This window comes from Oryza brachyantha, chromosome 2 (assembly GCF_000231095.2).
Source record: "Oryza brachyantha chromosome 2, ObraRS2, whole genome shotgun sequence".
Taxonomy (NCBI): Eukaryota; Viridiplantae; Streptophyta; class Magnoliopsida; order Poales; family Poaceae; genus Oryza; species Oryza brachyantha.
The window spans coordinates 12021921-12032989 of NC_023164.2; the positions used below are offsets into that span (position 1 = coordinate 12021921).

At 37.7% G+C, this 11069-nt stretch overlaps 2 long non-coding RNA genes and 1 other non-coding gene across 3 annotated transcripts; 2 read left to right on the forward strand and 1 right to left on the reverse strand.

Moving 5' to 3' along the window:
* Positions 1 to 2816: 2816 nt before the first annotated feature.
* On the forward strand, positions 2817 to 3748 carry LOC102722368. Its single transcript, XR_423167.3, has 2 exons — positions 2817 to 3334; positions 3431 to 3748. It is a non-coding gene; the product is annotated as an uncharacterized LOC102722368 (long non-coding RNA).
* Positions 3749 to 5235: 1487 nt separating this feature from the next.
* On the reverse strand, positions 5236 to 5307 carry TRNAH-GUG. Its single transcript has one exon. It is a non-coding gene; the product is annotated as a tRNA-His (tRNA).
* Positions 5308 to 5445: 138 nt separating this feature from the next.
* On the forward strand, positions 5446 to 7557 carry LOC107303610. Its single transcript, XR_005811136.1, has 3 exons — positions 5446 to 5584; positions 5721 to 5828; positions 7386 to 7557. It is a non-coding gene; the product is annotated as an uncharacterized LOC107303610 (long non-coding RNA).
* Positions 7558 to 11069: the final 3512 nt, after the last annotated feature.

Genomic DNA, 11069 nt, shown 5'->3' on the forward strand with positions numbered 1-11069 from the left:
ATCACATCATTCCTACTTAACCAAAGAGCCTAGCAAATTGCAGATGCTCATATTAACATCGGATTTTTAACCTGCACCCTCTTTCCATACAACTAGGACCCTCCTAAATCATCTATACTATATGGTGATCTCAACCCCAAGGATATAAAGACACATCTCCATATAAATTTAGCATAATGGCAATCAAAGAACAGATGTTGTATAGTTTCATTATACATGCAAAAACAGCACTTCAAACTACCATCCTAGTTTCTCTTAGCTAAATTGTCTTTTGTCAAAACTACACCCTTAAATAAGTACCACAAGAAAATCTTTATCTTGAGGGGTAATTTCAATTTCCATATTCCTTTATTACTAAAAGAATGACCAGTATTTATTAAGGCAGAATACATAGATTGAACTGAAAACTTGCCATTTTGATGGAGATTCCATCTAAATACATCCTTTTCATTGTTTAGATTAACATGTATAATACTCGCAACTAGGTTACACCAAAGTTGTCTACTATTACCAAACAAAGATCTTCTAAAAAAATACATTTAAGGGAACAGTTGACAAAACAGTTGCAACAGAAATTCCTTTTTTCCGAACAATATTATATAGATGGATATTGATCTTTAAAAGATCTATTACCAATCCAGGTATCCTCCCAAAACCTAACTTGTGAGCCATTATTTACCATTAAAGATCCCAGAGCAAGGTAAGAGTCTTTAACTTTCATAAGACCTGACCAGAAATGGGAATCACCAGGTTTTTTGACCACATCTGGTATTGTTTGATTTTTAAGATACTTCCTTTTGAGTAAGTTTTGCCAAACCCCGTCCTCATTAATTAATTTAAAAAGCCACTTACTCAACAAACAACTGTTATGAATTTCTAAGTTATGTATTTCTAAACCCCCTTGTTCTTTTGGTTGACATAATAAGTTCCATTTAGCTAGTCTGTACTGTTTCTTATGATTATCATTTTGCCACAAGAAGCAAGATCTATAAAAATCTAATTTTTTAAGAACACCTTTTGGTATCTCAAAAAAAGATGACATAAACATAGCTAAACTTGACAGAACATAATTAATCAACACCAATCTCCCACCAACCGATAAAAGCTTGCCTTTCCAGCTACTAAGTTTTTCCCCATCCTTTCCTCGATATGCTTGCAATCAGAATTCCTTAGCTTTCTAAAATGCATTGGAATTCCAAGATATCTATTGCCTACCTTACATCCAAACAAATTCGAATAAAAATGCTCATTAACCTTAGCCTCTTCAAAACAGAACAGTTCACTTTTGTGAAAATTAATTTTTAGACCTGACAATTCAGCAAAGACATTTAAAATTAACTTCATATTCTTTGCTTTTTCTATGTCATAGTCCATAAAAATTAATGTATCATCTGCATACTGCAAAATAGATAAACCATCATCAATAAGATGAGGAACAATGCATACTACCTCTTCATTTTCCTTTGCCCGTTTAATTAATATAGCTAGCATATCCACAACTATATTAAAAAGAATTGGAGATAAAGGATCACCTTGCCTTAACCCCTTTTTTGTTTGAAAATTAGGTCCAATTTGGTCATTAACTTTGATTGCAATGTGACCACCTTGAATAAAAGAAGCAATCCATTGACACCATTTGGATGAAAAGCCCTTCATTCGTAGGGTTTATTGCACAAAATACCAATTAACCTTATCATAAACCTTCTCAAAATCGATTTTAAAAATCACCCCATTCTGTTTCTTCTTATTCAACTTATGTAAAGTTTCATGTAGGATAACTACCCCTTCCATAATATTCCTACCTAGGGATAACTACCCCTTCCATAATATTCCTACCTAGGATAAAAGCTGTTTGAGTTGGACCTATAACCTCTTGAGCTACACCACCAGTCGATTAGTTGCCACTTAGTAAATTTTTTAAAGCTACATTCAACAGACATATAGGTCTATATTGTTGCATTCAACAGACGGGGTGGGTCTAGTTTGCACGCGCGCTCGCCGGGAGGGCGCGCGATCGGTTCTCTCATGTATATGCATACACGTAACTATATGTATATATAAATAAATGTATATATATAACTTTACACATATAAATTTTATACATACAAACTTTACACACATAAACTATATATATGTAAACTATATATATATACATATAAATAAATGTATATATATATATATATAAACTTTACACACATAAACTATATATATATATATATAACATACAAATATTATATATGCACAAAAAAAATTATAGGTATAAACTTACTATAGAAAAATATATTTTGTAAAGTAAAAAAATAAAAACAAGAACAAAAATGCCCACACGCGCGGATTGGCCTTTACGCGTGAATTACATGCACCGGTCCGTTTGTTTTGGGCCAGGGAGAGTTTTCTTTTTGTCTACGAGTGGACCGAAAGGACAAGGCGTGTGTCAATTAGCCTTTTCGGTGCCGACGTGCTTGTTGAGGAGAAAGTTAAATGGATAGAAACCACAATTATAAATATAGAAATGAATGCTTGCAAACCAATTATAAAATGCACAAAAACTATTGCAAAATAAAATATAAGATGTATACAAACATTTCATGATTTATATTAAATTTATAAAAGTGAAAACCAACTATAAAATGTCTAATATCATTACTTATCTCTACTGCTAAAAGATTGCTAGTGGTGGTGGCAGACTGGCCACCACCACTAGCAGGCGCTGACGTGTGGGCCATGGGTGTCAGCCCTCTCTCCCTGACATGTGGGCAGGTATTGCCATGTCGGTGGAAGCATCCCAGCCTCAAGACGGTGTGGCCGCCCGCTGCTTCTTTCTTCTCCACCGCCTTCTCATCCGCGCGTCCGGTGACGTGCCCTGCCCGCCGCGCGCACTCAGGCAACCTCTCGGCTGCTCACCGCCCACCGCTCCTTCCATGCCCTTACGACCTCCCGGCCGCGCACCCCAGCCGCCGCCCACGCTCCGGCGACCTCTCGGCCACGCACCTCCCGGTCGCCGTCACGTGCCCCTGTGACCCCCCGTCGCCCGTGCTCCAGCGCCTCCTTCGACGACGAGCCACCGCTCCTCGATGAGCTCGGCATCAACACGCGCCAGATCCGGAGCAAGACGCTCTCCATCCTCTACCCGCTCCGCTCCGCCGACCCCTCCCTCCATGTGGACGCCGACCTGTCTGGCCCTTTCCTCTTCCTCCTTTCCAGTAGCGAGGATTGGCATGGGATTCGTGATGTGGTCCACCAGGGTGTGCACCAGGTTGCTCGTTGAGCTTGCATCAAGCGGAGATGAGCACAAAGGGCTCATTGTTTGAGTTTGCAAACTTGGTTTGTTGAGGTCACTATAAACTTGTGTCTTTGTTGCCACCATTTCCAGACTGCTGGTTTAGTTTAACTGTACTCAAATTCATGTATTTTTTTCTTGATTTTTCAGTATCCTTGATGGGCAGCCAAAATTGATGGGACTAAAGGAAATTCTTCATGTGTTGTTATGTTTATCTACCCTGATATGGCTCTATCAGTGTCCGCACTATTCAGTTTTAGCATATATGCCGTTTCCCCTCTCAAGTTGCAATTCATCATCCTATTTGACTTCACACCTACACACCGCACAGTCTACTGCAATGTTTTTTACTAGATGAAAGGACATAAGTAGTTAATTTCACTTGGCGTGGCTTGTACTGATGGAGAGCTGAATGCTAAGGTTGATTTTGTCCCATGCACATATATATTTAGTATTGTACTTAGATTATCCTCTTCACACACAGCAACATGTTTCTTTATGCAACTTTCACTAATTACTACCACTAGCATATTTCCCGTTCGTTGCAACAGGATTTAATTATGATTAGTTTGTAGTTTTTCTTTTGTAGTTGACAATCTTGCATAAAAAATGATTTTTTCATAGGTTCAGTTTTATGCTCGCCTAAAAGCTACACAAAACGTGAGAGTGGATGAATGTTTTTTTTTTTGTTTGTATGATTAGGTCGTCTGGTGTTGGTTATTAGATGCTGCCATGCTGAATTAGTCATAGCTGAGAAATGCCATTAACCCATCTCTTGCTTTTATTGTTGTCCATCATAGTTTATTTGAAAACTAAAACTGCTATATTTTCTTACATACTTTCCGTGCATTATTAGGTGGCATTTCTTTATTTTCTTGGTGGCATTTCTTTATTTTTCTTTTGTAAGAGCGCCTACAACACTGTAGACTTTGTTTGCAATTCTATTTGAATTTGTGATCATAAGGCTAAAATATATGTACACTTATGGAATCGTTATTTATATTTTAGAGTTATTGATCAACTTGTATAGTCAGTATGGCAACCTTTGATGATTTTACCATATTTCTCCATTGTAATCATCCTTTTGAACCACGAATATTTTTTCCATACATAATACTATTGCATTTCAGTGCCATTAACTATTTTACCTACAGTCAGTGCATGCATTATGTATTTTGCCTACATGTATATTTTTCTCACTTATTGCATTTCTTAAGACATATCTATGTTTATGTAGCTTCAAACCTGTGAAGTTAGCCATTAAGGACAAAGTACTTATCAACCATTTGACTAAATAGGCTATATGCTCTGATGAGCAACCTATTACTGTAGCAACCATGCTTAAAGCAAAGCGTGAATAAGGTAAGACGATGTGTCCTTGTTAATTTGTGTTAATCTTTATTATTATCAGGTAAAAAAACTGAGTGCATATAATGTGAGTTTGGACCGAGTGCCTGAATAGTTAGTAAAGGCCTTAGCACAACGTTTTTCTTTGGAAAATGCGTGTGCAGATAGGGCAAACCTTTATGGAATAAAATTGTACATTTCTTCCATGCAATCATGTTTTCATTTTAATTTTCTCATGTCTAGAAGCTAAACTTAAATGTTGAAAGAAGTGAACATTTTTATTTAAAATGTAGCATGCTTGGTAGATTATGATTCACTGTGTCATTTGTTTAAGTATGTGTTTGTATGTTCTATCTAATTTCGGTTGTAACTCTGTAATGCCACCCTATCTTAGCACAATTTATCTGTAGTTCGTGAAACTTTTATGCTTATATGCAATGCTCTTATAATGTGACAAATGCGTTTGTAATTGGTTATTTAAGCTATTTTCATTATTTACATAATATGAATTTTTGGTGTAAATTTTTTCTCCCCTACAACGTATGGGCACTCAACTAGTAAAAAAAATGTGTAAAGAAGCATTCCACGGCGTAAAAAAGAGCTGAATTTGTGGCTGCTGGGATTCGAGCCCAGGTCTCCACGGCCACAACGTGGAATTCTCACCACTAAACTACAGCCACTTCTTGTCATTTTTACACATATAAGCCGTAATTACCAGGCATGAATCCCAGAGTTTTTTTCTTCACCCCGAAGGAGACGACGACGCAGAAAAGCAGAAACCCAACACGAACAGCGCACACAGCTCACAACCCCCCATCGATCGTCGCACGTCCCACCCACCCACCCACACCGGCGACGATGCCGCAGCAGCAGCCGCAGCCGGCGACCGGCTCGCGCCTCTTGGACACCGTCCCTCTCTTCGTCGTCGTCCTCCTCGCCGCCCACGTCCTAGCCCTCGTACGCCACGCGGTCCAATCTCCCCCCCCCCCCCCCCCCCCCCCACGCGATCTGCTTCCCCTCTTCAGTATGCCTGATCCGCCGGCCGGCCTGTCCCCTCGCCTGACGCTTTCCGATCTCCCCCACCTTGTCGCAGGTGTACTGGATGTACAGGTTAGCCTCGGAGAAGCAGCCGCCGCGGCGGAAGACGCAGTAGCCACCACGTCCCCCCCGGTGAATTTTTGTGTGCTCGCCTCCGTCGTCGGTGAGATTCTTTCCTACGATTGCTTGCCCATTGTGTAGATTGTAATGTTGTGGCCGTGTGAAATGTTGATCATTGTGCAGGGTTTCTATGATTTACATGATTTTGATTCTAAGAAGCAACTGCTTTTAACTAGCTGATAAAGATTGATTTGTTTTTTCCTGATGTATGAGAGTGTAATGTCATGAAAATAGAACGGACTAGTACTTATCTTGATCAAAATTATATATTAGCCAGATTTTATGGTAAATGTAAAATATGAAGTACCAATTTTGGGGATTTAGCTAATTCAGTTATTCGTAGCCTCAGCAGCAAAGCTACTTATAAATTTTCTTCAAACAAGAGCTACTGATAAGCGCTTCCTACATTGATGGAATCATTGAGTACAGGAAATAAAATATCCAAATCATTGTCAATTTGAGGTGGTACCTACATAGCTTGCCTTATATTCCTGCACTATGTCAATCAGCTCTCTGGTCTCACAGTGACGTAGGTCGATTTCACAATGGAGGTTAAGACTTAGGCGATAAACTGTCAACAGTGTAGTGTAGGGCTATGGCGTTATAGCCATCAGGGTGTTATTAGGAACAGCTCATTGCGTTGCTGTAGAATCTGTGTGCACTGATGTATGAAGGGTAGATGGGGGAATGCGGATTGATTCGATGACTGGATGCATTGATGCAGCTAGCTGGGAGAGCTAGATGCCTCATGGTTGGCTGGTCAAAGTGGGCTGATGGCATTTTTCTTCTGTGGGCATGTTGAGTATCATTTGTATGTACTTACATAGTAATAGGGGTATACGACTGTAATACTACCAAAAATTCTTGAAATTGCTTTATTCGCACTTTGATCCACCGATCCCTGACTTGCAGAAATTGCATATATGGCATTCCTGCTGATAAGCTATTGTGCGTAAAAATACTCTTTTTTAGTCAAATTGCAATTTGTGATCTGTTGGTGAGAATCCAGACAATTTGTCATCCAGCATCACTAGTTCTGATTTTCTGGTCAGGTTATTTGAATCAACGAGTGTGGATATATTTTATCTTTTAAAATCCTCTTTAGTAGTTAATATAGAATCATGACCATTATACATGGAAACATCTGTGGTTTTATAACAAACCGCTTTGTTGCAAAGGAGAAAGATATAAGATGAACCTCTGTTGCACATCTAGAACAGGGTGTCAAGTGATATAAATGGCACTGGATGTAAACCAAGTGACCAACTGGGAAAAGAACTTGAGCTCAGATTTTTGTTAACATATCATCACAGCATATCTTAAGTAAATGGCATAAACCCAAGGACCAAAACTGCCCATACAATAGTAAAAATTTTAGTATTTATAAATAATATATTTGTTGACAGAAGTAGATGGAATATACTTCCATTGTTTTGGTTCAGTGGATGGTGGTTGTTTTTTCCTGCTTTTTCTTGTTTACTCTCCCCTTTTGTTTTGTGTGTTCAAAATTACTTTCTGTGGGTAGTGTAATAGTCAAACGAATTCACCGTTAACTTTGTCCGGCCACTTATTCTCTCAACTCTTTTTTTTCCCCTTGCAGATCAAATCGCGAGATGTTATCCTCTGGAAAGATTAGGTTCCCTGTAGGGTAGAAAGTCTGTGGTTCCGTTTGTTTTATGGTGCCAGTGGAGAATTTGGTGTAACAGTAATCATGCACGTGAGAGTAGACATGGATTTTTATTAATAAACATATCCTGAAATTGCACATGTTTGTTTACACAGTGAGTCTTATCTAATATAATCAATACAAAACAATGTTATGTGTTACTATGAAAATCATTCCAAGAAAAACAGATAATTTAAGCATCATATGAATACAGCATACAACATACGTGCTCCTAGATGCTACAAAGAGGCAAACACCCACATCTTTTCGCTTTTGCTTATGCTTATAAGTAAAAATTTAAATTTTTAACCTTAAATTTAGAGTTGATTTTGGGATTTTTTCACTGAAGTTTATTTTTCAGCTCTAATCGCTAAGGATACGTATATAAAATTTGTATTCATAAATTATTTTTCATTTGCAAATATGTCATTTGGCTTTTCATGAAAAATCCAAATAATCACGCTGCGGTAAAGGAATAGTACAGGAGCTCTTCCCATCTCACTCTTCTTCACACTTCTATCCTTGTGGTTCTGCATCTCTATGCTACTTTTCTTCCCCTTACCCTTCTTCGTGGGACGTGGATCCTCTACGGTTACTGCTGTGCAGTAAGAGAGGCTGACATGTGCATGTCCATAGGATATAGAGCCTGCGTGTCAGCTAATGCATGACAGTATCTGTAGGCAATCTTGTCTTTCTCGATGGTTTCTTTGGCACAAGGGCCGAGCCAATACAATTTCCAATTCGAACCAATCAAATACTAAGAGAAATCCCTACAAAAAATTACCCTTGGCTTCCCATCTTTTGGCTTTTTGGAAGAAAAAACGAAACCATGTTTTTGCAAATAGAAAATAATTTAACATAGTGACTTAAAAAACAAAAGTTGTAAAATAAACCACAATGAGAAAATCCCAAAATCAAGTCCAAGACCAAAACTAAAACTCTAAAGTTTAAATTTTGGCTTATAAATAGTTACAACTAAGAAATGATTGGAACCGTAGAGTATTTGGAACACTATCCATCGAGTTGTTCTTTGTTAATTCTTTCAAGTATTTGGTTCGGAAGGTTCTACTATGTGTTTGGGTTCCTCGTCCTCCTGTTGTTGGTTGTGATCTGTGCTGAGGTATCTGTTCTTACCGACACGCATCTTTGTGCGGAAGATTGACGGTGGTGGTGGAAAGCTTTCTTTGCCTCTGAAGCAGTAGTGTTTTATGTGTTTCCTTTACTCTATCAACTACTTGGTGTTTGATCTCAGAAGCTTGAGTGACCCAGTTCCTGCTACGCTCTACATTAGATATTCTTTTGTTGTTTCTCTTGCCATTATGCTGGCTACTGGGACTGTTGGGTTCCTGACATCGATCATCCTCCTTCGTCCACTGCCTTTTCTCATCCGTTAATATTGATTGAAGACCATACCTTTGCAAATTTCCCAAGGATGACTGTACACTGAATCGTCAATGATTTGATCATGGCATCTGGAGGCCCTTTACACAACTGCGATGTCTTAGTTATGTAGTTAATTACTGAGGCTATTTGTACCGATGAATATGGTGATGCTATGTACCTGCAGATATGCCTTAAGCTTGTGATCATCAATATTTTCTTTGTTAACATTTTGTTGATTGTGCAAGTGCTTTTTGAAAAGACCATGAATTTTACTTACCGTATCACTGGTTAATTATGGAGTTAATTGGTCCGTTATGTAAGTTGACTTTGCAATCGACCATGTGGCTTGTTTTTGTTGTGACTTGCCTCCTTTTGGCAAGATTACATACAGTAGTTTTACTTTGATTATTATGTATGATAGTTCATAGTTTCATACACATTTTTACCTGAACCATTTATTGACAAAAGCGAGCTGTAATCATTTTATTTCGGTGTGCATATGCGTTTCTACTCTTTCATTTCAGTCTTAGTTTTATATCTGTTTAGTGCCTTCTCCAATTTCAATTATTTCTGCATTCTGCAACAAAATAGTTCAGATACTTCGAAGCATGCTTTATTGGATGTTTTCTCATGTTTGGCATTATTGAGGGTTCTAAACTTCTGGTCAATGTACTAGGAATGGAGATACAATTGAGGTACGAGGTAAACAGGCTATTACCGCAGCTATCTTTGCACATAAATCCAGATTATGTCATTCTGATCGTTGCTGTCCATTAGTTGCGACCGTTTGTGCAAATGACGCATGTCTGCCTGCATCTTGCTAGGTGAATGTGACCTTTTCAAATGCTACTCCCTCCGTTTCATAATATAAGATTTTTAAGTATTGGCTATATATATATATATATATCATGATATAAACATGAGGTAGTATATTATTTGGTAGCTTGAACAGATGGTATCTTCGGTGAAATTCAGTGTTAGGCAACTTCAGCATTTTCGTCATTAGGAACTTCTGAACACTCCTCTTATGGCAGTTGGAACTTCAACTTGGAGCGTGCTTTATTCAGTGATGGGTTGTCTTCCTGAATTAATGACATAACGAAATGTCTGAATATTTTTTTCCTTTGCATTTTTTTCTGGAAGCAAGTCCCATTCTTTGCTGTTGTAGTTTTGTGCATTATTCTCCCCCTTGGCGTTGCGCTGTTCTTCTCAGTGACAGCAGCCAACCATGACAAACAAACATGTACCAGAAAAAAGCCTGATGTATGTGGGTCGCTTTAGCAGTTTAGCCTTTACCTCCAAATATATCAACATCGTCTTCCACTGTTGTACAACTCTACTCTACCTATAACAGAATTGTTATTCTATGCAGACTCATATTGGGGTGATTACTTGACCTTTTGTGAAAAAAGACAAACGGTATATTATCAAACGATAAATAATTTGTAAATAAAACGTATATATATACATTCTTAGTGATTTAGTGATTTAAAAGTCAAGTCTGAAAAATAGACTTCGGTGAAAAAACTTTAAAATGAACTGCAGACTTATATAGTCATATGGGGTGATTATTTGACGTTTCATGAAAAAAGACAAACGTCATATTAGCAAATGATATATAATTTGTAAATAAAACTTTATATACGTATTTTTAATGATTTAAAAGTCAAGGCTAAAAAATAAACTTTAGTGAAAATACTTTAGCTCAAAATATAAACTTTTGCTTATAAGTATAAGTAGAAACGAAAAGATGGATGACAATACTTTCAGATACAACTACTGTACACTTTTTTTTTTCCTTTGAGTAGTCTGTCATCAATGGAGCAGTGTCGTTAATTTATGGCAAATTAAACTGGCATGCATGTGCTCGCGTTGCGTCTCTTGCTCCTTCCTGATGCCCACGCTACCGTACCCATTTTCTGACAATTTTGCGGTGAGAAAGGTATACTCTCTCCGTCCTAAAATAAACCAATCTTTTACTTTTACCTATAATTTTTAACTCTTCGTCTTATTAAAAAAATTTTGTGATTGATATTTTTGTTTTTATTAGATGATCAATCATAAATAGTACTTTACATGTGACTAATTTTTTTTAATTTTCTTAAAATTTTTTAAATAAGACGGATGATCAAACGTTGGACATGGAAACAGGAGAATTAGTTTTTTTTTTTGACAGATGGAGTAGCAAGCAGCTCCGTACACATGCAGAGTAGTGTTCTCTTGAAGAAACGTGTC